Source organism: Perognathus longimembris, chromosome 11 (assembly GCF_023159225.1).
Source record: "Perognathus longimembris pacificus isolate PPM17 chromosome 11, ASM2315922v1, whole genome shotgun sequence".
Classification (NCBI taxonomy): domain Eukaryota; kingdom Metazoa; phylum Chordata; class Mammalia; order Rodentia; family Heteromyidae; genus Perognathus; species Perognathus longimembris.
Window position 1 is genome coordinate 34,954,733 of NC_063171.1, and position 25,468 is coordinate 34,980,200.

Genomic DNA, 25,468 nt, shown 5'->3' on the forward strand with positions numbered 1-25,468 from the left:
AACCACCATAACAAACATAAAGTGTTTACCAGAGAGCCAAAGGAAAAAGCAACAGCCCACCCTCCGCTTCCACAGAATGTGTACCAGAGTCAAATCACTGAAATGAGTGTTCTGGCTCCTCCACTAACATAACCACTTGCTTCTGGCCAATCAGAGAGAAGCCACTTGACTTTCCAGAGCCCATGAACCCCTGGCTACCAACAGACTACACAGGTAGTAGCCAGATCTGTGTGCTGAAGCCAGAAGTATCAGCAAAGCCGAATGCTCCCCGGGTAATATTTCCCAGTATGTTCTGAGTTCTCTGAGCTACATTTTTGGTGCCCAAGGAAAACCAGTGGGCAATGGATTCCTTAATTATCAGTGCCATGGTTTGTTGTTGGGCCTACTTAACTATGATATAGTGCCCCAGTCACTGACTTAGGTGGTATTGTGAAGATACTTTGTAGATAGGAGGAAAATCCACAAAGGGTTGGTTTTGAGTAAGATAACCTGGATAGGCCTCATTCATTCCATTGTATTGAATAGGTTTTTTTAAATTTGGCTTTTATAAAGCAGAGCTGAGACTTCCTTGAAGAATAGAGTAGCAGAGAATAGCTCTCTGACACAGGAATAGGGACTCAGAAGTCACAAGAGATATTGAAGACCCCTTCTCCCCCCGAGGGAAAATGGAGCCTCTGACACTGTTTAATCCCATCTTACTAATGGGAAACAGAGGCCATGTGACTAGGGAAAGCCATGCATTTAGCATGGCTAAAATGGAACACCAAAAGGGAAACTAGATTGAAGACTGCCTCTCTGGCTCCAAGGCAATACACGTTATGATGTGTAGCACACTGAAAGTGACAGCCATGGGATGAAAGTTCACACACATTTTCTTTTTTTCTCCTTGAGCTATCAGTCACTCCCAGAACCACACACCATCTTGATCTCCTTGTTTCACTCTCCATCTCTCTCTCTCTCCCCCCTCCTCATCCCTCCTGTCTTTCTCTCTTACACACACACACACACACACACACACACACACATACACAGAGAGAGAGAGAGAGAGAGAGAGAGAGAGAGAGAGAGAAATTGCCTGTCACTGATCCACCATTCTCTGCCTGGTTGTGAAAATTATTGGCCTATGCTTCATTGAAATGGGGCGGGGGCGGGGGGAGGGAAGATCTCTGGACTAGAACAGAAGGCACTGAGAAATCAAGGTTCTTCAGTCTAGCTTTATGCGTGTGCATCTCTGGCGGGTCATCTGTTCCTTTTCACTTTTGGCTTTCTTAATCTGTAAAATGGAGCAATAATTTCTATCTTCACTTCTCTCAATGTGCTTATAGGTCAAGAGAATAATAGGTATACAATCGCCTTGTAATGAAAGTAACTACTATGTCAAAGCGTGTGTGTGTGTGTGTGTGTGTGTATGGATGTATCTATGCAGAGTGGATTACTGCAATCATGTTTATCACCACAAAACAATGGAAGTGTGGGGCTGGTGGTAACATGTATATTCAAAAAAGGAATAATTCTGTTTTCATTTAAGAAAACAAATGACTTAACAATGAATAACTGAATATATATGTAATAAGTACTTTTATGTAGGCCTTTTTCCCTTTCAAAGTTACTACATTTATAAAACATAAAATTCTAGGTCAATAGAATGTCCATTCTTATAGTTATTCATATAGCTCATCTTTCAACTTTTTTAATGCTGGTACAGAGGCTCAAACTCATGTTCTTCCTTAGCTTTTGCACTCATGGATAGCATTTAATCATTTGAGCCATCCTACAAATTCTGGCTTTTTACTGGTTAATTGGAGACAAGATTTGTCTGCATGAGCTGGATCCAGTCCTCAAATCTCAGCCCTGTGAGTAGCTATGATTGCAGCATGAGCCACTGGTTCCCAGATAATTTCCCTTTTTGATTATTTAATAAGTTTTTTAAATGTATGTAATTCTGAGACTGGAAAAATCGTTTTTATTGAATAAAGGTAGTTCCTTTTGTGTTGTGTTGTGTTTTTCTTGTTAATTAATTAAAATTTCATATTTGGAGAAAAGTCTCCAAAATCAATGTGTCAAGGAGAAAAATGGGCTGGAGTGCATTTGCCTAAATGTCATCGCACTTCAGAATTGCTTTGTCCTCTCTTATAATCACTACTCCTCCTCCTCCCTTTCCGCAGAAACCGCCCCACCTCTGTGCTCTGCCAGCCATTCAGATTCCTGGAAATGATTAATTCTATGATTTATTAGGGGACACTTATGTTTGCATTCTCTAGAGCAGGGCCTAAGTCCTCGAGCTTCTTCTTCTGTACCCTTCCGGGGCTTTGGAAAGTACAGTTTTGCAACAAAAAGATAAATGGTGCTTTGCTGATCTTTGGCCCCAGTGTTTCTCATTATCTTCCTTTGGATGCAATCACTGTCTTTTGTTCCAAAGCCACAGAATACTGGTCTTTTAATCCTCCCAGAGCTAAGAGGCTTCCTAGTCACCAGCCTCTTATGTAATCCAAGTCTCTTCCTCTCTGTTCCACCTGGCATATCTCTTCTATAGATTGTTGTATTGCTTATCTGCTCATTTACTGGACCTCCTAACAATTATCCCTACCCTCTCTGTTTGCCTTATAATCTTTTTTAATACACTATAACCAGTTGAAGTCTTCTTGGAGCAAAATTCCTCTCTCACAGCTCTGCTTAAGCATCACAGCAGTTCTTTGTCACCTACATAGTGGGAAAGGCCTAACACTTTACAGTGGTTCAATAAACACTGTGTCTGTCTGTCTGTCTGTCTGTCTGTCTGTGTTGGGAGGGGGAGGTTCTGGGGCTGGAATTCTGAGCGTTGGCACTGTCCCTGAGCTTCATTTGCTCAAGACTAGCTCCTTACCACTTGAGCCACAGCACCACTTCCATCTTTTTCTAAGTAGTTTATTGGTGGTAAGAGTCTCATGGACTTTCCTGTCCAGGATGGCTTCAAACTGCAATCCTCAGCTCTCGGCCTCCTGAATAGCTAGGATTACAAGCATGAGACACCTGCACCTGGCTTTCTCTGTGCTTTTTAATGAGTAAGCCAAGGCACTGATCATTATTGAATCTGTACAATGTTCTCTCTATTTTGCTGTTAAAACAGAGTCGTCAAATTTTTAAATAACATAAGGGAAATCAAAGAGGACACAAGGAGATGGAAAGACCTCCATGCTCATGGGTAGGCAGAATCAATATAGTGAAAATGGCCATATTGCCCAAATTGTTATACAAATTCAATGCAATACCTATCAAAATCCCAGCCACATTCTTCACTGAAATAGAGAAACCAATCCATAAATTCATATGGAGCAGCGAAAAACCTAGAATAGCCAAAGCAATTCTAGGCAAAAAAAAAAAAAAGCAGTGCAGGAGGTATCACAATACCAGACTTCAAGCTCTACTACAAGGCCATCATAACAAAAACAGCATGGTATTGGTATAAAAACAGATCGGAAGACCAATGGATTAGAATTGAAGACTCAGAAATAAAACCGCACTCTTACAGCCAACTGATATTCGACAAAGGAGCTAAAGACATACAATGGAATAAACATAGCCTCTTCAACTACTGGTGCTGGGAGAACTGGGCAGCCATATGCAGAAAACTCAAAGTAGACCCAAGCCTATCACCATGCACCAAGATCAACTCAAAATGGATCAAGGACCTCAATATCAGACCTGAATCCTTGAAACTACTGAAGGACAGAGTAGGAAAGACGCTAGAACTTATAGGCACAGGAAGGAACTTCCTGAATAGAGTCCCAGGGGCACAACAAATAGGGGAAAGACTCGACAAATGGGACTACTACAAATTAAAAAGTTTCTGCACAGCTAAGGACATAGCCACCAAAATAGAAAGACAGCCAGCAATATGGGAAAGGATATTTACCAGCACAGCAACAGACAAAGGCCTCATATCTGTCATCTACAGAGAACTCAAAAAACTAAGCCCCTCCAAGCCCAATAAACCTATTAGGAAATGGGCAAAGGAGCTAAAGAGAGACTTCACAAGAGAAGATATAAAAATGGCAAAGAAACACATGAGGAAATGTTCATCATCCCTGGCAGTAAAGGAAATGCAAATAAAAACAACCCTGAGATACCACTTCACCCCAGTTAGAATGGCCCATACTCTGAACTCAGGCAACAACAAATGCTGGAGGGGGTGCGGGGAAAGAGGAACCCTTCTCCATTGTTGGTGGGAGTGCAAATTAGTACAACCACTTTGGAGAACAGTATGGAGGTTTCTCAAAAAGCTCAACATAGACCTACCCTATGACCCAGCCATATCACTCCTAGGCATCTATCCTAAACAGCAAAACCCAAGATATCAAAAAGACATTTGTTTATCGTGGCACAATTCACAATAGCCAAAATATGGAAACAACCCAGATGCCCCTCCACAGACGAATGGATCCAAAAAATATGGTACTTACACACAATGGAATACTACATAGCGATTAGGAATGGTGAAATATTGTTATTCGCAGGGAAATGGTCAGAACTCAAACAAATAATGTTGAGCGAACACAGAAAACAAAGGGGCATGATCTCCCTGATATATGACTGTTAACAAAGGGAGACGGAGAGACAGTAGAGACCAAGTCTGGGAAACCAAAAACTGCTTGTCAAATAGTATTCCCCACAGGATTGGGGCAGCGACCCAACAGTATGTAACTAAAACCAAACAATTACTCAACATATGAAGGTCAAAAATTGACCTCTCAGGGGAATACAATAGCTCAAAAACTAGGTATGTACGTTCATATAAGACTACTGTCGACATATGGTCTAATATCGACATTACATTTAAAGCCCTAGGCGGACTTTCTTGGGTGTGGCCACGTGGCTACTGTATATGTTCGCAATACATTATATTGTATATATGTCTACCTGACCTAGAGAAGAGATAGAAAAACAGGACGTAAGATATCACAAGAAATGTACACACTGCCCTACTGTACCCTTTTTGCACAACACCTTGTCAAAAAATTTGTGTTCAATTAATAAACAAAGTTAAAATTAAAAAATAAATAAATAAGCCAATCCAATATAAAAAAAATTAAATAACAAGATTCCAGCTCCTATCTCTTTTACGTTTTCCAGTCCTACAGGTCTGACTGCCAAATCTCATATGCAACATGTTTCAAATTCACCTCACTCTTCTTCTCCCAAAACTTGATCTTTCCAACCTAGTCGTCTCACCACCTAGGTTTTCAAGAGAAGATACAAGCCAGGAATATGGAGAGGTTTTAGGCATGAAAGATTTTGGCCTTGAAAAGCCCAGCAAAATGCAATGATTACATATTCACTTTCTTAGTTACATTTAAAAGACTACAGAAGTTCAGAAATTAATAAAGCATATCCTACTGTTGTAAGCATATAATCTAGTGGGAAAGACATACAGTTTGCCAGAAAGGAGATTTTGGCATTCATTCCGTGAGTTCATTCACTCAAAATATGTCTTGCAAGCCAAATATCCAGATCCTCTCTACACAATCGTTCAATTTAGGAAAAATGGGCTAGGATCTCTCTACATGCTTTCCTGATGCTCTTGCATCTAGTATCAGCCAGATACTAGAACAACCATACATTATATTTAGAAGACATTCTTCCAAATGTTACCGGATGTAACTCCCAGGAAATTTTAAAAGGTATGCTTTAATCATCTTCATTTAATAGATGAGAAAATAAAACGAGAGAGAGAGAGAGAGTTACTAGTTTCTTTTCAATGCAACAGCTGTTTAATTTCTAGTGTTTCATTCTAGTATGTCAGGTGCTAGGGGTAAAAACATGAATGAAGCTCTCCTATCAATGCCTCCACAATCCAGGGAGAGAGGCAGATGCCAAAATCATTGATGTCTACACAATATGGTATGAAGACAGAATATGCAGCAGTTTATGCAAAAGCAAAAAGAAGAAAACATCCAACCAAATTCATACATTCGGGGATGGCAGGGTAGGGAGGCAAGAATCACATTGACAGAATTGGACCATCATTTAAAAGTCAATTACCTCATAGATGGGGAAACTAGAATTTGAATTTAAGTGTGAATGATTCTCTGCTTCCTGTTTTTCTCCCATCCCTTTTTATAATGGATTTTAAATGGCTAATCATTGGGTGAATGGATGATGATGGATACATGCATGCATTATACATCTTTCAATGGGGAAACAGCTAAAACATCAGCTTAGAAGGCGGTAACATTTTTTTAAAAAGTAATAGAGGGAATGAATTTGATCAAAGAACACTGTATGCATGTATTAAAATATCAAACACTTTCATGCAATTAATATAAACTATTTTTTGTCAGTCCTGGGGCTTGAACTCAAGGCCTGGGCACTGTCCCTGAGTTTCTTTTGCTCAAGGATAGCACTCTACCCCTTGAGCCATAGTACTACTTCTGAATTTTTCTGTTTATGTGGTACTGAGGAACTGAACCCAGGGCTTCATGCATTCTAGGAAAGCACTCTACCACTAAGCCATATTCACATCCCTAAACTATTTTTAAAAGAGGAAAAAGATATTAGCCTAAACACCTAACTTCCATACTCTTACCAGTTGAGCTAATCAGCACAGGGCAAGTCATTTTCAACATAAAGGTCTCTAATTCACAGAATTCTCAGAATTGGCTGGAAGTTAGATAGACTCTCTAACTGAGTATAGTTTCCACTTACATCTACCTCATTTTCTCAAAAATTCAGTGTCCTGAGCTATGCAAACTCAGGGAAAGAAACTAAATACCCCAGAGTACAGCAAAGATCCCCATAGACTCCCTTGCAGAACCTCTTTGGCTCCACATAATCCTAAGGGAAGAAAGAGTATCTCAATTCTCCCACACCCATCTCCTCTGAACTTTGGTCCTGGAAGGAAAGCTGTGATCTCTAAGACTTGAACATCAAAGGACAATTTCTACATCCTCAGATGATTCCAATGAGTTTGCCTCTCTCCTGCCACAACCTCTGGCACCCATATATTTTGGAGTAGCCTTCCATCTCTGCAGGCTTAGTATAGATGTGCAACTGTTCTTGAAACTTGTGTATGTCATAATTTCACAACTTGAAAACCTCCAAGAGAGAGGTGGTAGGATTTCCCAAGTGAATTAAAGGAGGGACTCCAAGCCCACACCATCTGAATCTGGCTGCTCAATAACAATACAGAAGTAAGCTGCGATCAGCACTACTTTCAGGCAGAAAACACATATTATATCCAACCTACACCAAAATTTATTTTTCCTTTTGGTCCCAAACAGACTTCTACTTAAAGTATCCTCTTGGCTCGTTCCAATAGGGGGAAGTCAAACTGAACCAAGGGAATCAATTTGTAGAAGAGGAAGTCAGCATAATGAAATTATAATCATTGCTTACAAGAAAGAGGTTTTAAATGGGCCTTGGAAGGTGATAGATTTTGTGACAACATTATCTTGATCAATTCAAGACCCTTTGCTGATATATTGGTGTAGGGATGGCTATACCTTTAAGACCTGGGACTGCTGGCTGCTATCCACTCCCACCTCCTTCCGGGTGGAACCAGAAGAGGCAGCCAAACCAGCCCCACCTCTGTCTGTGAGCACATGTGCTACCATGGCACCGGCTGAGCCAAGAGGCCAGTCCTGGGGGGACTGTAATCTCCCCCCTCTGCAGGAAGTTCCGAGACATCACCGTGATGGACAGTTCATTAGCCAATCGTTAATACCCAGTTAGTCCCTCCTCTTCCTCCCTCGCCATTACTGTTATATAAACCCCTCCCCTGAATAAAGCTTTTGGAAGTCGTTAGTCCATCAGACGGCTCCCCCGAAATCTCCGTGTCCAGTGTCTGCTCTTAAACGTAAGGGGGGCTTGGGACGCGGGGGGTTTCGGCAGCCCTATTCCATCTCAGCTTAGCCCCAACCAGGACACACTCTGCCCTCCCGCCATCAAGAGTAGCGCGCAGAGCCGAGTGTCCCCCACAATTAAAGGCTTGGCATCTCCCCAAAGGAGACATAGAAACTTAGCCCGACATCTTGGGATTATGATTTGTGATTCAGCATCTCTGTGGATAAAGTCAAATTGAGTTGAGCTTATAAATATTTCCAATAGGGCAAAAGGTTATAGCTACTTCTTGTTCTTTAAGAAAATATTCAGGGTCCATCTCATAAGCCAAGTTGGCATATATTTTTCTATAATGGTCCAGATAAACAGTTTCATTTTTATGAGCCATATAGTCTGTCATAATTATTCAGCTTATACAATAGAACATGAAAGGAGGTATTTACAATATGTAAATGAATAAAGATGGTTGTGTCTTAATAAAACTTTGTCTACAAAAACACATGATAGGCCTTTTAACACATGGGCCACAGATTGCCAGCTCCTGTCATAAACCATTTTCTCTGTGCAAGTATGTCATAATGAGAAAGAAATTCTCTCCAGGGACAGACAGCTTTATGAAGGAAATAGCTACTTTGGTGGTCGAAAACTTAGAACAGAGAGCATTAATTGTTCTGTCACTACCTAAACTACTATGAATCATGTAAGAATCTGCACTTTGCATGATTCCTAGATGGTTTATGTATCTTGAATCTGGAGACCAATGAGTCTCAAATGCCAATCAAATTACAGCTTCTTAGTCTGAGGTCTTTTATGCACTTTAAACAAGCTCGTAGATAATATTGGTGGTGTCAATAGAACACATTTTAACTGGCAAAAGTCTACTTAAAAGTATTCACAGCAGAGTACTGGTGGCTCATGCCTGTAATCCTAGCTACTCAAAGACTGAGATCTGAGAATTACAGTTCAAAGCCAGCACAGGGATCTCTTACCTCTAATTAACCAGCAAAAAGCCAAAAGTGGAGCTATGGCTAGAGTGCTAGTCCAGAGCAAAAAAGCTCAGGGACAGCACCCAAACCCTGAGTTCAAGCCATAGTACCAGCACAACACATACACACACACACACACACACACACACACACACACACACACACACTCAATACAAAACCTAATATAGGAATGGAACATGGGAGTCTGTGGATTCTTAACAACCCACCACAAGCTACCCAGGTCCTCTACAACAAACAATAATGTGCACATATTAGCTAAGTGTCATACCAAAGCAAAAATGCCTAACAGGCATTCCAATCTTAAGTAAGAAGAGATCATAGCTTTCAAGTGAAAAAAAACGAGATATAATTAACCAACATAAGAGACTGTATGAATTTCTCTTGTTAGACAATTAGACACCCACCAAAATTCTGAAAAAGTTGTTGATGCCTAGAAATGAAATCTTAGATCTCTGTTTGCCATCCATCTAAAGGAAAGAACCAAGAACCCATGGCCGCAGGAAGCAGGAACCTGAAGTGCACTATTGCTTGAGAAGCAATTCAGTGAATGCTGCCTGTCACACTCAACATTTTTTTCACATCCTATAATTAGAGAGTATCTAGTGTAATACGAGAAATTATAAAGCAATAAGAATTGAAACAATGAAAATACAATTCTTCTAGCAGCCTAAGAATCTGACAGCAATAGAGTCTGTGGCTAATTCTTAAATCTAGTCTTTATAAGCTCTTTATAAAGATCAAAGCAAAACTAACAGTTTCAGACTTTGGCAATTACTAGCTCATAGTGTCTCATACATAAATGTATTAGGCCCCCAGATATTTTCCCCCTGGAGGTTTCTTGTTATGTCACTTCAAATCTGCTTCACAATTGCACCCACCCTCAGCAAGGGGAACATCAGGAATGAGCTCCTCCAAAAGTAAGAATGTTCTTTCCTCTTGGAGCATGAACAATGTTGAGTCACCAATATGGCATCCAGATGTCTTATCCCAGCCAGCAATCATGGCTCTTCGCACTCTGACAATTGCTTTCCTATTTTCTTCCTTACTTTCTTCCTTCTTTCCTTCTTTCTTCTTCTTCTTCTTCTTTTTTTTTTTTTTGTTAGTTGTGGGGCTTGAACTCAGGGCCTGGGTGCTGTCCCTGAGCTTCTTTGTGCCCAAGGTTAGCACTTAACCATGTGAGCTACAGTGCCACTTCTGGTTTTTGAGTGGTTAAATTGGAGAAGAGAGTCTCATAGGGACTTTTCTGTCTGGGCTGGCTTCACACCTCGATCCTCAGAGCTCAGCCTCCTGAGTAGCTAGCTTTACAGGCGTGAGCCATTAGCACCCAGCTTGTGCTCCTATTTTCTACCATTCCTCTAACCACCCTCCACTCCAAGTAGTTTGCTATTTCCTATCTCTTCTCCACCCCACATGCTCATCACAGGCCCTTATTGCCAGCTCAGTTCTAATGATAACAGCTGACTCACACCTTGCTTTCTATATATTGGATTCCTTCCCAGTTCCAAGGTTTGGCTCAAGCTCCACATCATATTCAGGTTTACTGAGCACCCCAGAAAAAAAAAAGTGCTCTCTCCACCTTTCTATCATTTAGACCCACCATTGATGCATGTTCACCATACAAGTGTAGTTCTCTTTTTCATACCTCTCCTCTCCTTTTAGCCTGGGTTACCTCTTATTTGCATATCCATATTTCTATCTCTCAAGCCAATGCAACAGTTTCTTATACATCACAGACGCTCAATAAACACTGTTTTTATTTTAGTAAGTATAAGTAGTATACAGAGCTCTCAAATCTGATGAATGAATAAAAATTTATTGAGCATAAACTCACAAGTTCTTCATTTCTATTATTACAGTCCATCCTCAAGTTATGCTTTTCAGGGCGTTTCTGGAGCCCTGTTTATCCAGAAATATCTGAGTCAACTCTTGGCATATTTTACCTCCCTTTCCCTTTGAAGAGCTTGTGACCTTCATTTCCAACAGGTACACACCCACAATACCACATGCCCTCTGATTAGGTATTTATCCCAATCCTACTTTTTCTACGATAATCCTTACATAATCAAATTCCAAAAACTTAGCAACCAGATCACATTGTCTCATGGTTCTCAGCTATAATCCATCTGTAACAAGCAGATGTCTCCCAGGTTTGTTTTGTTCACAGCCCTAATTTCTACCCTTCCCCACTGAAAATGTCCACCTCCAATAGCCCAGGTCATGCTATCTTCATACCCCAGAAAGCATGTCCACTAGGGCCCACTTCAACAGAGCCTTTCATCAGAGATACAGCAGAAACTGACCATCCCTGGGCCACTGAGAGGGTGAACGTGAAGACTATTGTTGATATGATTGATTTACACATAAGAAAATCGAAAAATTAAACTTGTTAAAGCCATTTTAAGAAAGTGAAATGGAGTGGAAGAAAGTAACAGAAGGGAGGTTGATTGAGGTACATTGTTTTCATGTATAGAAATGTCTTAATAAAATCCTAACATATGCTAATAAAAAGTAGGTTATAGGGAGGGGTGATGGTGAAGGTGAAAAAAGGTGAATATGGTCGAAGCACTTTATATACATATATACATGTATAAAAATAGAACAATGACAATGCCTAATGTATGAAACTGTAACCTCTCTGTAATTCAGTTTGATAATAAAAATATATATAAATAAATAAAAATAGAACAATGAAACTTCTTGAAATGTTTTATGAAGTAGGAGAGGGCTAAAGGAGAGTGAAAGTTGAGGTGAAGTTGATAGGATACAGCATAAGCTTGTATGGAAATGTCAAAGTCAAATCCCCTTTGTACAAATAATATATGCTAATAAAAACATTTTAAAAGAATACAAACCTTAAAGTAATGTCTAGGTTGGTTACTTCTCTACAAGAAAGAAGGAAGGGGGCTGGGAATATGGCCTAGTGGCAAAAGTGCTTGCCTCCTATGCATGAAGCCCTGGGTTCAAGTCTCTAGCACCACATATACAGAAAATGGCCAGAAGTGGCACTGTGGCTCAAGTGGTAGAGTGCTAGCCTTGAACACACAGGGACAGTGCTCAGGCCCTCAGTCCATGCCCAGGACTGGCAAAAACAAAGAAAGAAAGGAAGAAGGAAGAAGAGGGGAAGGGGAGGAGGAGGAGGAGGAAGGAAAGAAGGAAGGAAGGAAGGAAGGAAGGAAGGAAGGAAGGAAGGAAGGAAGGAAGGAAGGAAGGAAGGAAGGAAGGAAGGAAGGAAGGAAGAAAGGAAGGAAGGAAGGAAGGAAGGAAGGAAGAAAAAGAGGGGAGAGAGAGAGAGAGAACCATAGCAGATGGCCATACATGCACAGTACTTATCATGTTGCAGATTATCTACTAGTAACTCTCCTTTTTCTGCACCCACATTCCAGTTTAGATTCTCAATGATTTGGCCATATTGTTAATAAGAAAACAAAAAACTGAGACTTGTTAAACTTTTTGGGGTTTTTGATTTTGTTTTTGTTGCCAGTCCTGGGGCGTGGTTTCAGGGCCTGAGCACTGTCCCTAGCTTTTCTTTGCTCAAGGCTAGCACTCTGCCACTTGAGCCACAGAGCCACTTGTGGCTTTTCCTATACATGTGGTGTTGAGGAATCGAACCCAGGGCTGAATGTATACGAGGCGAGCACTTTACCACTAGGCCATATTCCCAGCCCCTTGTTAAACTTTTTAACAGAGTAAAATAGTGTCATTATTCTCATAAAAAGAAGACTGAATTGGTAGACAGAAGAACTTTCTCCTAAAGGAGCTAAAGTACTTGCGAGAGTTTCAGGTATAATTCTATGAAAGTGGGGGCAGGGGAAGGCGCCCAAACCAGGCTTCACACAACAGGGCTATATATAGTATGTGTCTAGGATATTGAAATAATGTCTTATGGAAATAGTTATTTAAGATTGGTAGCTGAGGAAGAAAAGACCACAATGATAGTTTTCGAAAGGTAAAGCAGAATGATTCATAGATAAATAATGTTTGAGACAACTAATGTAATAGAAAACCCTGCAATAACTTTTGATTAGTGGTTAAGCATAGCTATGAATTGTTCATTCTTAAATCTCCACTGTGAAAGCTCTTAGACTTCTTAGCTCTTTACAACTTCTTAGCTCTTTAGTCTAAAGGCTATCAAGGAGAAATGAAGGAAGGAAGGGAGGGAGGGAGGGAGGGAGGGAGGGAGGGAGGGAGGGAGGGAGGAAGGAAGGAAGGAAGGAAGGAAGGAAGGAAGGAAGGAAGGAAGGAAGGAAGGAAGGAAGGAAGGAAGGAAGGAAGGAAGGAGGAGGGAAGGAGGAAGGGGAAGGGGAAAAGTAGGGGGAGAGGAAAGAAGGGAAACAAGTTTCAGGGCACTCTGTGGAATTAAATCTATTAAATGACCATTTATCATCACAAGAAGACTAAGGAATAAAGAGGAATTCCCTAGATAATAAACAGAAAACAGTGTCACATCTAAGAAGTTAGTGATGATAAGACACATGTAGGGAATGTGGAAAAAAATGCTAGTTTACCCCTGCCTATATCCAATCATCAATCAACACTTACAAAAACTTACATGTTCATGTTATTTGTGCAGTCACTGGTTCAACAAATATTTCAGAAGCTATCAAGGAAATAGTGTCTAAATGGTTCTCACTGAGCATCTTCCATGTGTCAGATCCTGTACCCAGGGCTGGAGATACAGGCCTGAAGGACCTGTGGCTTCTGATTTCAATGAGCTCTAGGCTAGGAAGACCCCAGATGTATACAACTGTCACAGTTCAAGATTCACTGGTATGATTTAAGTCAGCGGAAGGATGAAGCAAGAAGTCCCATGCGGACCAACATTCACCTACAGCAGACCGCCTGATATGTGGGAAGTGGTCTAACAAAAATCTCTGCATGCTTCTCTTTTGCCTTCAGTCCAAGCTCAAGGAAAGTCCCTGTGGTTGTCCAAAAGCATGGTTACATGCTCTTGGACTAGTTGTTATTTTACATTGTACAATATTGTACACCAAAGGTTTACTAGTTTTAGTGACTCTATTTGGTATTATTTTATTACAAATCATTTCAAATTATTGCTGGAAGAAACAAGTTTATTTTAAAAAATGATTTTAAAAATGTAATGAGATCACAAGAAAACATATCAGTCTAGAACTCCAAAGATTCTACTGGGTCCTATAGGATGGAGAAGTTCTTCCATAAACCCAGATCCTTGTGATGTAGAATTGGGAAAGATTCTCTTTTCTAGGTACAGGACTGGCCTCTCATCAAGAGCCCAACTTCCCAAGTTACTCCAGACAAGATAAACAGGGGTTTCAAGAGGAGTCACACGCTTCTGTCACAGCCTTCAGGCTCCTGCAGTGACACAGTTTCAGTGACTGGTGATACTTACATCAATGGGGGCAGAGCATTATCTATGGAGTAGAATCCTCAAAGTCAGCAGTCCTCTGCGTCTCTTTGATTACTTCAGGTTCTTATAATCAAGCCACCAGTATCTGATCCCAGACTACTTGTAGATCGACCTTTATGGAGGGAAAGAGAGAAAAGCGATATTTGAATTCCAGACTTTTGCTTCATTCATATTACTATATAATGACACTTCCAAGTAATACCTCATGTCATTAAACTTCTGGATAAACCAGATACTCCTAAAAAATGAGAATGGAAAAAAATCTTAGTATTTTTATGAAAACAATTTTGATCTTCTGGCTCTCTTAAAAGGCTCTCAAAGCAAAACTGTTTGGTGTAAGTGAACTGAACACCTCAGGGGGGGGAAGGGAAAGGGAGAGGGGGGACGGGGGTATGAGGGACAAGGTAACAAACAGTACAAGTAATGTATCCAATGCCTAACGTATGAAACTGTAACCTCTCTGTACATCAGTTTGATAATAAAAATTTGAAAAAAATAAAAAATAAAAAAATAAAAGGCTCTCAAAGATTCACAGGGATCCCAGATTACAACCCACATAATACAGATGTCTACTATCCAAACTAATATTAGACTATTGCCCCACCCACTTACCTAAGGAGCAACCAGTTATCCATTGAGTAGTTTTCTAGAAGCACCTCTCTATATCTGTATTTGTATTTATATCTACATATGGAATGGATATCTGGATTTTTTTACTTGAAAAGTTAAATGTCAGTATACTACACATTTCACCTTGGTTCTTGCTCTTGCATTTCACCTTGGTTCTTCTGTTAGACTTGTAGGAGATAGATCCATTCTAGCCTCCTTAGTGGCCTCCTTCATTCCACTGATTTATCCTATCCTACTGAAGGGCTAGATATATGTATAACTAACAACATGAGGCCACAGTATTCAGATGAGTATTTTGACTAGCTACTTTGCCAATTTCTTTCTTTTCTTTGCTTTGCTTTTTTGTCAGTCAGGGGGCTTGAACTCAGCTCATGGGCATTGTCCCTGAGCTCTTTCAGGCAACTAGCACTCTACCACTTTGAGCCATAGCACCACTACCAGTTTTCTGGTGGTTAATTGGAGATAAGAGTCTCATGGAATTTCCTGCCAATTTCTTAATGGAAATAGAATGGCTACATGAAGCAAAAACAGATGCTCTGTATCTTCCAACAGCTTTCATCTGGTTTCTAGTTTCCCAGTGGGGTGCACAAGTAAAGACTTCAATCTTTGAAAGAACAGGCATGCGTTTGCTCCATTCTTATTCTTTGATGGTTCCGGCTTACCTCACTAACACAAGCATGAACCATGCCTGAGCCTATATGCACAGGTCTGTTTACAAACATTATCCTCTCTTGAAACACACTGTCCTTCATGTTACCTCATCCTGAGGGAAGAATGCAGGGCTCAAGGATCTCCCAATGATATTTCTGAATGCTATTTCCCAATAGGACTAAGGTAGCAGAAGGCTGATTCAAGCCTTGTTGGTTCACAACTTCCCTAACGTAAAGGATCAGTCCTACCTCATATGGCTAAGGTGATCTAATAACACTGAAAGACTCAAATGTTAAACATTGCATAAGCCATCTGGGTCTACTTCTTTGTTCTGAGGTAGACTAGCTCTACAATCTCCACAGGCGATGCTAACTCATATACTAAGGTAATAATACCAATCCCATACAGTTGTCAAGAAGAATAATTGTAATCATGTATAAAACCTTCTACAACATAGTAGGTATTCAACACTTACTAATTGTTAACCCCCTCTTACCTGTTTTAGGAATAGAAATGAGTTCTAGAGTGGTATAGAGAGAGAGAGGATACTGGGACAAGTAAAGATGGATGAGAATATATTTTTTTCAACCAAAAAGAATTTTCCTGAAGTGTTTGTCATCTGTCATCTGTCATTCAAAATGACAGACACAAATATACCTTACTCTTTTCCATCTCACCTGGCCAGGGAAATGAGGACAATGAGCCCCACCCTTCCAGGTTCTGAAATGACATGGACCACAGTGGCTTGCATTTGTGCAACCAGGGAACCCAAGAAAATCCACCAGAATTTAGGTGAATCGTTCAGGGTAGAATGATTTATGAAAAACAGTTCCGCTTTAGAAAATGTCAGGAACCCCTGATCTAATCCAACATCCTTATTTCACTGATGAAAATAAACCTCAAATTCAGAGAGTTGACTGAATGACTGACCCAAGGCCTCACAACTTCTATGGAGTAAAACTGAGACTAGATAAAATGACCCTGAGCAGTTGGAATCATCTCTCATGTACCACTTGCCATGGGTGGGTTCTAAGAAGCCCAAGAACAAGCAACAAACTTCACTTATCTCTGCTACATCAATCCAGCATTGTAACTGTGCCCAGTCATATAATTAACTCAGGGGTTCAAACCACATCTTATTCATCTTCTTGTCAGTGTCCTTCTACCCCCCGCCTCTGGCTTCCACCACTGGTCATTAGAGAGTGAAACCGAAAATCACAGCTTATTTTCCTCTTCTGAATATACACATGATCTCAGACTTGGGAGGTGCAAAGACCATGAGAGTTCACCTAGCAAAACCCCTGTGGAAACTCAGGTCAAGATGAGCTCTATGATTTGCCTGGATCACCACTTAATAGTAGATTCCAGATTCGAACCCCATCCTTTTGGTTTTGTACTACTATCCTACCAATCTCTAGCGCAAGTTTGTTTGGTTGTTCTGTGTTGTTGTTGTTGTTGTTGTTGTTGTTGTGGGGGTTTGTTTTTGTTTTTGTTTTGGTGTTGGTGTTGGTCCTGAGGCTTGGACTCAGAGCCTGGGAGCTGTCCCTGAAGATTTTTTTCTCAAGGATATCACTCCACTACTTGTGCCACAACTCTCTTTCAGCCTTTTGGTGGTTAATTGGAGACAAGAACCTAAATAATTTTCCTGCCTGGGCTGGCACCAAACTTCAGTCCTCAGAACTCAGCTTCCTGAGTAGTTAGGATTGCAAGCCTGAGCCACTGGTGCCCTGAGCAAGTAATACTTTTAATTAAGACAACCCCCAGTTCCTAAATTCCATGAATGTATGGTGTACATTTCTCCTTCCTGAAGGTGCTTCTTTAAATTACTTAATTAATTTAGTGTTGGTCTGGGGTTTTAACTAAGAGTCTAGGTTCCCTCCCTTAGCATTTCTTGCTCAAGGCTGGAGCTCTACCACTTAGGCCACACTCCACTTCTGGATTTTTGCTAGTTAATTGGAGTTAAGAGCCTCCCTTTCCTGCCCAGGCTGAGATGGCCACAAGAGACATTTTCACTTGGAATCCTTAAGGCCTTGTCCTCCAGCCAGAACATCTTCTGAGAAAATAAGTCTTAGCATCTCATATGCTACACATAAGCCAACATGCAAGTCTCCTTCTCTGTTCTTCTTTGGCAGGGATACTGTCTCATCACTCCTTCTACATCCAGTGTTGTTTTTTTCCTGGAGAAGTTCACCATCCTGATTCAAAACCTCTATATCTCTGGTCACACCTGGACTTCTGAAAGCAGCCTCTAACATGTCTCTCCCTCACTTGACCCCTTCTCCCCTGCAACTTCCCTAACAAGGTCTGGTCACCTGAATTGTCTTCAACCAACCCTATTTGCTTTTAAAGAAATAGTTGAGACTCTACAACATACAAAGCTCTCACTGACCGCATCACATGCATTTGTACAATGAGAGGCCATGCAATTCTTACTCCCCAGGACTGATTTTCACCATCTTGAGGCATTCTACTGACACTAGATCAGGCACAGCCCTGAGCACTAAGCCTCTGTCTGCTCTATCTCTCTCAGCTTCCTGCCTGTCTAATGGCCTCTGATTCTTGACTTCCAGTGTCCACCTCTAGACCTTGCAAACACTTCCACGCCCTCCCACACTTGAAGACACTGAATAATTAGCCCTACACTTTCTGTATTACTTCTTTACTATTTTTTGGAAAAGACTGTAAGTGCTTTATGTACTACATATGAAAGTACTTGGTAAATACTGAAGAAAGTCTCCTGCTGGATAAAAATAAATTTTAAAAAGAAAAGTTCATATTAACCACAAAACTTTATGTTAAGCTGAAAACTTTACGCTAACAAAACTTCATGCCCAAACCCTAGGGAACTTTTTTTTAAGGGGGACATTTAAATCTCCTTAGTTTAAATGGCTGTAGTTTTATAAACGGATGGGGGGATTTACTCTATCTCACCCTGGAATTCTCAAAGATTTCACTCTTTCATTTGTGTTTTCTGCCACCTTCTCCTAGGCTTCTGCCACACCTGGCCTCCAGGAGGGAAAGTCTAGACAGCGTAGATTCAGTGATGTCTAAACACAATCTCTAAATTTTTCAAGGTCCTGGGCAAAAGACTATCCTCAAGAAGACATTCTCTCCTGACATTCCTTTGGTTATCCAGCAAAAATTCAATGGGAAAGTCCTTCAGATATATAAGGATGGTGAATAAAACAATCAAGGCACCCACAGTGGAATGAACGTTTACTCAAAATGTCAGCAGGAGACCCCCTGAGGGAGGTTGCTAAAACAAATACAGGTCTCCTGAACTTGGCAGAACACATTTCTTATCCAGTAAGTCTGGAGTAGAATCTAAGATCTGCATTTGAAAAAAAAAGCCTCTCAGGTGACATGGAAGCACACTAAACCTTGAGAGCCACTGGCCCAGTAGAAAGACCAGCATCTAAGAGGATAAACAGTTGTACCTTCTTTGCCATGAGAGAGAAGTTTACAATTGTAATGGATGTACACCAAGAGTGGTTGAATAATGGGGAAGAAACAGAAACTCCCATGTTGCAATGAGAAAGATATGGATTCCAATTCTCATCCTGCCTCTGCATGTCATACAGTTGACCTTTTCTTAGATTTATGTGTGCTCTGAGGCAAAGTAAGACTTATGCAATTATTATGAGGATGCAATAAGATTTCATATGCAAAGAGCTGAACTGAATCTTGGTGAGTAATGAACACCTATCAGAAGTTCCTGGAAGTTAGATCTAAATTACAAATATATATGTAAATATATACAGGATCATATGATATATACACATTTTAACTAAAGTATGAGCTCAATGCTATATTTCCTTAGAATTTACAGTTTAACAAAATGAGTAACAGGAAGCTAAAACATGATTTGGAGGGGGCTCAATGGGGGGGCAGACAAATGGAGAGAAGAAGGGTGGGCAAATGCAGTCATAATATTCAAGGTATTTATGTGAGAATGGAACCAGATAAATTGAGGGGATGGTTGGGGTTGGGAGACATGAGGGAGAATAATAGAAGGAGTGACACTGATCAAAGTGCATTGTACTTAAAAACTAACATGTTACATCAAAATTGCTTTGCACAACCACTTACAAACAATTGCAAAATATTTTTTTAATATAATCAGGCTGTGTGCTGGCAGCTCACACCTGTAATCCTAATTACTCAGGAAGCTGAGATCTGAAGATCAAAGTTCAAAGCTAGGTAGAGGCAGGAAAGTCCTTGAGATTCTTATTTTCAGTTAACCACCAAAAAGCTGCAAGTAGAGCTGTGGCTCAAGTGATAGAGCATTAGCCTTAAACAAAAATAGCTCAGGGATAGTGTCTATGCCCTGAGTTGAAGCCCCAGGACCGGCACACAATAGTAATAATAATAATAATAATACAATCAGAAAAAAGTCATCATTTTTTTATTTTTAATTAATAACAAAACTTGAGGGAAGGAGGATTGCTCAGAAAGTGAAGAACCCAATTTAGCTGTAACACCATGCATGTCAAGGTATGAATGTACTCTCACAATCCACAAGACTTCTAGATGCTTTTTTAAAAAAAAATCAGCTGACTTTTTTTGTCTTTTTTTTTTTTTTGGGGGGTACTAGGGATTGAACCCAGGACACTGCACTTGCTAAGCAAGCACTTTGCTACCAACCCACATCCCAGCCTGTTCTTTAAAATTTTGTGTCTTCAATTCCATAATTTGGCATGTTAGTACAAATGATAGCCAAGTACCATCATATGGCCTCAGCACCAGCCTTTCATGTTTACAATTGTACAGATGCCAAAGGAAAGCCAGATCAAGACAAGAAGCTCTCTAGAAATAGAAGTGGTGGGAAAACTGAGTCATTGTGAGGAATGGAGCAGTTTGATCTATTCGGCCATCCAGTCAATGCTGTCTTCGTGCTATAAGCAGATGTGAACTGGAATCTGGCTTTTACATACCAACAAGTACTAGTTTATAAGCAGAATGCCAAGGCATAAACATACAAAGCAGCTGGGTCTGTCCCCAGTTCTATTAGGATTTGTATGAGATACCCACTCAGTGCCAACTGCAGCCTCACCACAATGCAAACCTTATCTTCAGGGGAACAGATAATTTAGTAAATTATCAAATCATACCTCATTAAAACTGGAATTTGACAAGTGCCTACTCCAGAGTTTGGGTTGGAATATGACTTCCCTGACTTATGAACTTTGAAGCTATTAAAAACAATTTTCTTGACATACTTACACTTACATATATTCCCTAGGTATGGTTTAATATACAGACTCAGACTGAACATAGACCAGACCCCAAAGATACATGATGCTACTTTATCTTTAACTTCTATGTACTAGTGATTGATTTTAACAAACATCATGTTATATCAAAATAATATTTTAATTTAAACTTCATTGGTTTTTTAATTGTTTGATTTTATTTATAAAGTTGCTTTCACTTCCTAGTTACACCAGAAACATAAGCATCAGTATGTTTTATGCTTACTTGTGTGTGTGTGTATGTGTGTGTGTGCATGTGTGTGTGCATGCCCAGGTATACCAGTACTAGAGATCTGAGGGCTTTATACTCTTCTTCAGTTTTCTTGCTCATCCCTGGTGCTCTACCAGTTGAGCTATGCCCCAATGAAGTTCAATTTAAAATACACTTTTAATATGGCCTTAAAAAGTGAGGTATTAGGGCTGGGAATATGGCCTAGTGGCAAAAGTGCTTGCCTCCTGTACATGAAGCCCTGGGTTCAAGTCCCCAGCACCACATATACAGAAAACGGCCCGAAGTAGTGCTGTGGCTCAAGTGGCAGAGTGCTAGCCTTGAGCAAAAAGAAGCCAGGGACAGTGCTCAGGCCCTGAGTCCAAGGCCCAGGACTGGCAAAAATAAATAAATAAATAAAAAGAGAGATATTAGCTATATCAAAGGGGAAAGGAGGCTGTTCAGAAAATGGACACCATAATGATGCAAGACAGTGTGTGACAGTGAGTATGGGTGTGAGGGCTAGAGAGAGACTAGCATCATTGAACTAGAGGCTGTAAAGGTCATATGATGTCCTTTGCAAATGGGATAGTGGTAATACAAACAAATTTAAAAATAGTTGCATCGCCAGTAGATGGCAAAACTAAAATCAGAATCTCCTCACATAAACTCTCAACCATAAAATGGTTTTAAGAGCAAACATCTACATATTGCTATTGCAAAGCAACTTAGATGACTATTTTTCTGTGATTATTATGATTTCAATTATATGATGCAATGATCTCATTCAAACAAATATCTGCCGGGATCCCAAGCATCTGCTCTGCACCTTCTGAACTCATCCTTCTTGATAATTTTAAGTTTCTGCCTCAGGTCATTTATTAAATCAAGCTTTAGAATCAATTCTAGGATACAATAGTAATAATTATCAGAAGAACAAAATCAGCACGTTGAACTACAAACACACATGAAGGTTTACCATATCATAATATCTGCCTCCAAATAAAGAAGTAAATGGAACCAATTGGAGTGTCAGGACTTAGGAGCTAAAGGGAGAATTTTTTTTAATTAAACTTTATAGTACTAGGGTAGTTTTAGGTTTGCAGAGAAACTAAACAAAAAGCTTATTCCCATGAGCTACCTGTCTGCACACAGTACTAACTCCCCTGCTATCAACACACTGAGCACCATGGTATCAGTGAAACAACAATGACACTTCACATCCCTCAAGACACACTTTGCAACAGAGTTCACTCATGCTTGCTGACAAACATGTCCACTATCCACTACCACATCTCATTCAGAACAGCTTCACAACCTAAAACTCCTGTGTTCTGCTTCTTTGTCCCTACCTCCCTCAGCCCCTAGCAATCTACTGCTTTTTCTAGAGGGTACTATAGTTGGAATCATACAGTACATAGCCTTTAATGACTAGCTTTCTTCACATAATAATATGCATTGATTTCTTTGATATATTCTCATGGCTTAATAGCTCATTTGAGTATTTAATACTAATCCATTATATTAACTGTAATTTTGTTAGGGGTAAATTTTTTGTGGTCAAAAAATTATGAATGACAATCTTTTTGGATAAATACACAGGAGTGGAATTCTGAATCAAAGAGTAGTTCTATATTTAATTTTTTGAGGAACCTCCATCCTGCTTTCCCAAAGTGGTTGAACAAGTTTACATTCCCACCAAAAGGATATTAAAATTCCCTTTTGGCCAGCATCTGTTATCATTTGTTTTTTTGTTTTGTTTTGGTTTGGTTTTTTTTGCCAGTCCTGGGCCTTGGACTCAGGGCCTGAGCACTGTCCCTGGCTTCTTCCCGCTCAAGGCTAGCACTCTGCCACTTGAGCCACAGCGCCGCTTCTGGCCGTTTTCTGTATATGTGGTGCTGGGGAATCGAACCTAGGGCCTCCTGTATCCGAGGCAGGCACTCTTGCCACTAGGCTATATCCCCAGCCCCATCATTTGTTTTCTTGATAATAGCCATTCTAACTGGGATAAGTTGAGATCTCAATGTTGTTTTGATTTGCATTTCCTTTAAGGCTAGAGATTGAAAACTCTTCATGTGTCATTGGCCATTTTTAAGTCTTCTGAGAAGATTCTCTTCAACTCATTAGCCCATTTCTTAATTGGGTTATTGTTTTTGAGGCTTTAAAATTTTAAATACTCTGTATATTCTAGATATTGGGTCATTATCTGATATATAGCTGGCAAAAATCTCCCATTCTGTAGGCTGACTTTACTCAAAAGATTATAAGCCAGGATACATTAAAGCCTCTAGCACAACCATGTTTATTGCAGCACTAGTTACCATATCCAAGTATGGAATGAGTCCAAATGCCCCTCAGTGGATAAACAGATCGAGAAAATGTAATATATATATGCATATATATATATATGAATCTTACTCATCCATTAGAAAAAAAATGATATTGTACCATTTGTAAAGAACTGGAAAGACCTGGAAAAAATTATGTTAAGAAAAGCAAGTCAGGCCCAGTGAGACAAATGATGCATGTTTTCCCTTATATGTATAAAGCTATATTTAGTTTATAAAGTTATAAATAAATATATTGAGTGGTATGCAAATGCATACAAGTGTATTTACTGAAATATGGAAGATTCTAGGGAGAATTCACATAGTGTAATTCCTTAGAAAGACAAACTCAAAGTTCAGCAAAATAAAACACCAGGAAGCAGGTACTCAAAAGGGATGATGTGGGTTCAAAGGGAAAGCAGTAAACAAGTACAAAGGAGAAGAGGGAGGAAATGCAGTCAAGAATCCAATGTATATCCTATGAAGTTAAGAACATGAGGAAAGGCATGCGAAGGAGAGGGACCGGTGAGAATGCTGAAAGGGGTGACACCGATCAAGATACATTGAATTCATGAACTGCTTTATTAAATGGCAACTCCTTTGTACAACTACTTCAGGATAATTTTTTAAGAAAAAAAGACTGAAAAAATGTGAATGACAAATTACTGTTTGCATTATTGAGCTCCAGTCCTGAATAAGGTTGCATGATGTGGATATATATCAGGTATAACCATGCTCCTATTGAAGGCTATCATGGCAGCCTTCAAGGAAGGAGAATTATGAATAAAACTAATATAAGGATCCACATGTGTGTTTTTTAATGTTGACGTACTGTTCCAATTTATTTGGACAATATTTTTTTGTCAGTTTTGGGGCTTGAATTCAGGGCCTGGGTGCTATCCCTAAGCAATTCAGTTCAAGACTAGTGCTCCACCACTTGAGCCACAGTGCCAGTTCTGGTTTTCTGGTGGTTAATTAGAGATAAGAGTCTCATGGACTTTCCTGCCCAGGCTGGCTTTGAACCTGGATCCTCAGATCTCAGCCTCTGAGTAACTAGGATTACAGGCGTGAGCCTCCAGCGCCCAGCTTATTTGGACAATCATTAAGGAATTACTAGTTTGTATGTTAAGGGTTTAGCCTTGTCAGGAACTAAACTATCCTCTGAACTGCTTGTACCATTTTAAATTCCCTCTGCCATGAATAAGATTTTCTACTGCACTCTCCCGCCATTTTGTATCATAAGTGTTATAAATTCTAATAGGAGTATACTGGTATTGCATTGTTGTGTTACCTGGAAATTCCTCAGTGATGTTGATCAACTTTTCATGCACTTACTTGACCTTTATATACCTTGTTTTGTGAAGTGTATGTTCGAGTGTTTTGTCCATTTATAAACCAGTTTTCTATTTCTTGTTGTTGAGCTTTAAGAGTTCTTTATGTGTTTTACAGAAAAGCCTTTTCCCAGTTATGCCTTTTGCAAGTGGGTTCTCCTAATGAGTGGCCTGTATTCTTATTCTCTTGACATTTCCTTTTGCATAAGAGAGGTTTTCAATTTGATTGAGACCCAGTTTATCAATTCTTTCCTGTATTTATTTCTTTCATATAATAGATATATACATATACATTATTTCTGAGCTAGGATCTTGCTTCTTATCTAGGCATGCACCTGGACAACCCACTCACTGAAGACTTCCCCACACAGCTGAGTTGACAGGTACATTGACACCACACCCAGCCATAGTTTGAGAAGGGGTCTTTGAAACTTTCTACCCAGCTGGTCTGAAATGACGATTTTCCCATTTTCTGCTTCCCAAGTATCTACGATTCTGAGTATGAGCCATCAGAACCTGGCTGTGATATAGTTTGAGTTTACCTTTGTAGTCATCTCTATGTCTAGATTCATTATATTTTCATGAGGTTATTGAGTTGTTCCAGCACCATTTGTTGAAAAGACCATTTTCCTTGTGGTCTTGTTTTCACTCCTTTGTCAAATTCCAGTTGACTATATTTACATGGGCTATTTCTGGCCTCTCCATTCTGTTTCATGGACTTAATTCTCTATTACTTTGCCAATACCATACTGCCTTGATTACTATAACTTTATAGTACATCTTGAGATCAATTAGTGTCATTCTTCCAACTGTTTTCTTCTTTCAATATTGAACTGCATATTCTGTACCTTTTCTCTCTCC

At 39.9% G+C, this 25,468-nt stretch overlaps 1 protein-coding gene across 2 annotated transcripts in view; it reads right to left on the bottom strand.

Annotated features, from left to right (window-relative positions):
• Ddr2 (discoidin domain receptor tyrosine kinase 2) overlaps nt 1-25,468 on the bottom strand; it is a 115,090-nt gene that overhangs the window by 83,404 nt on the left and 6,218 nt on the right. For both annotated transcript variants that reach the window (XM_048356573.1, XM_048356572.1), the window contains exon 2: nt 14,191-14,320. The gene's annotated coding sequence lies outside the window, so the exon portion shown is untranslated. The remainder of the gene's footprint in view (nt 1-14,190; nt 14,321-25,468) is intronic.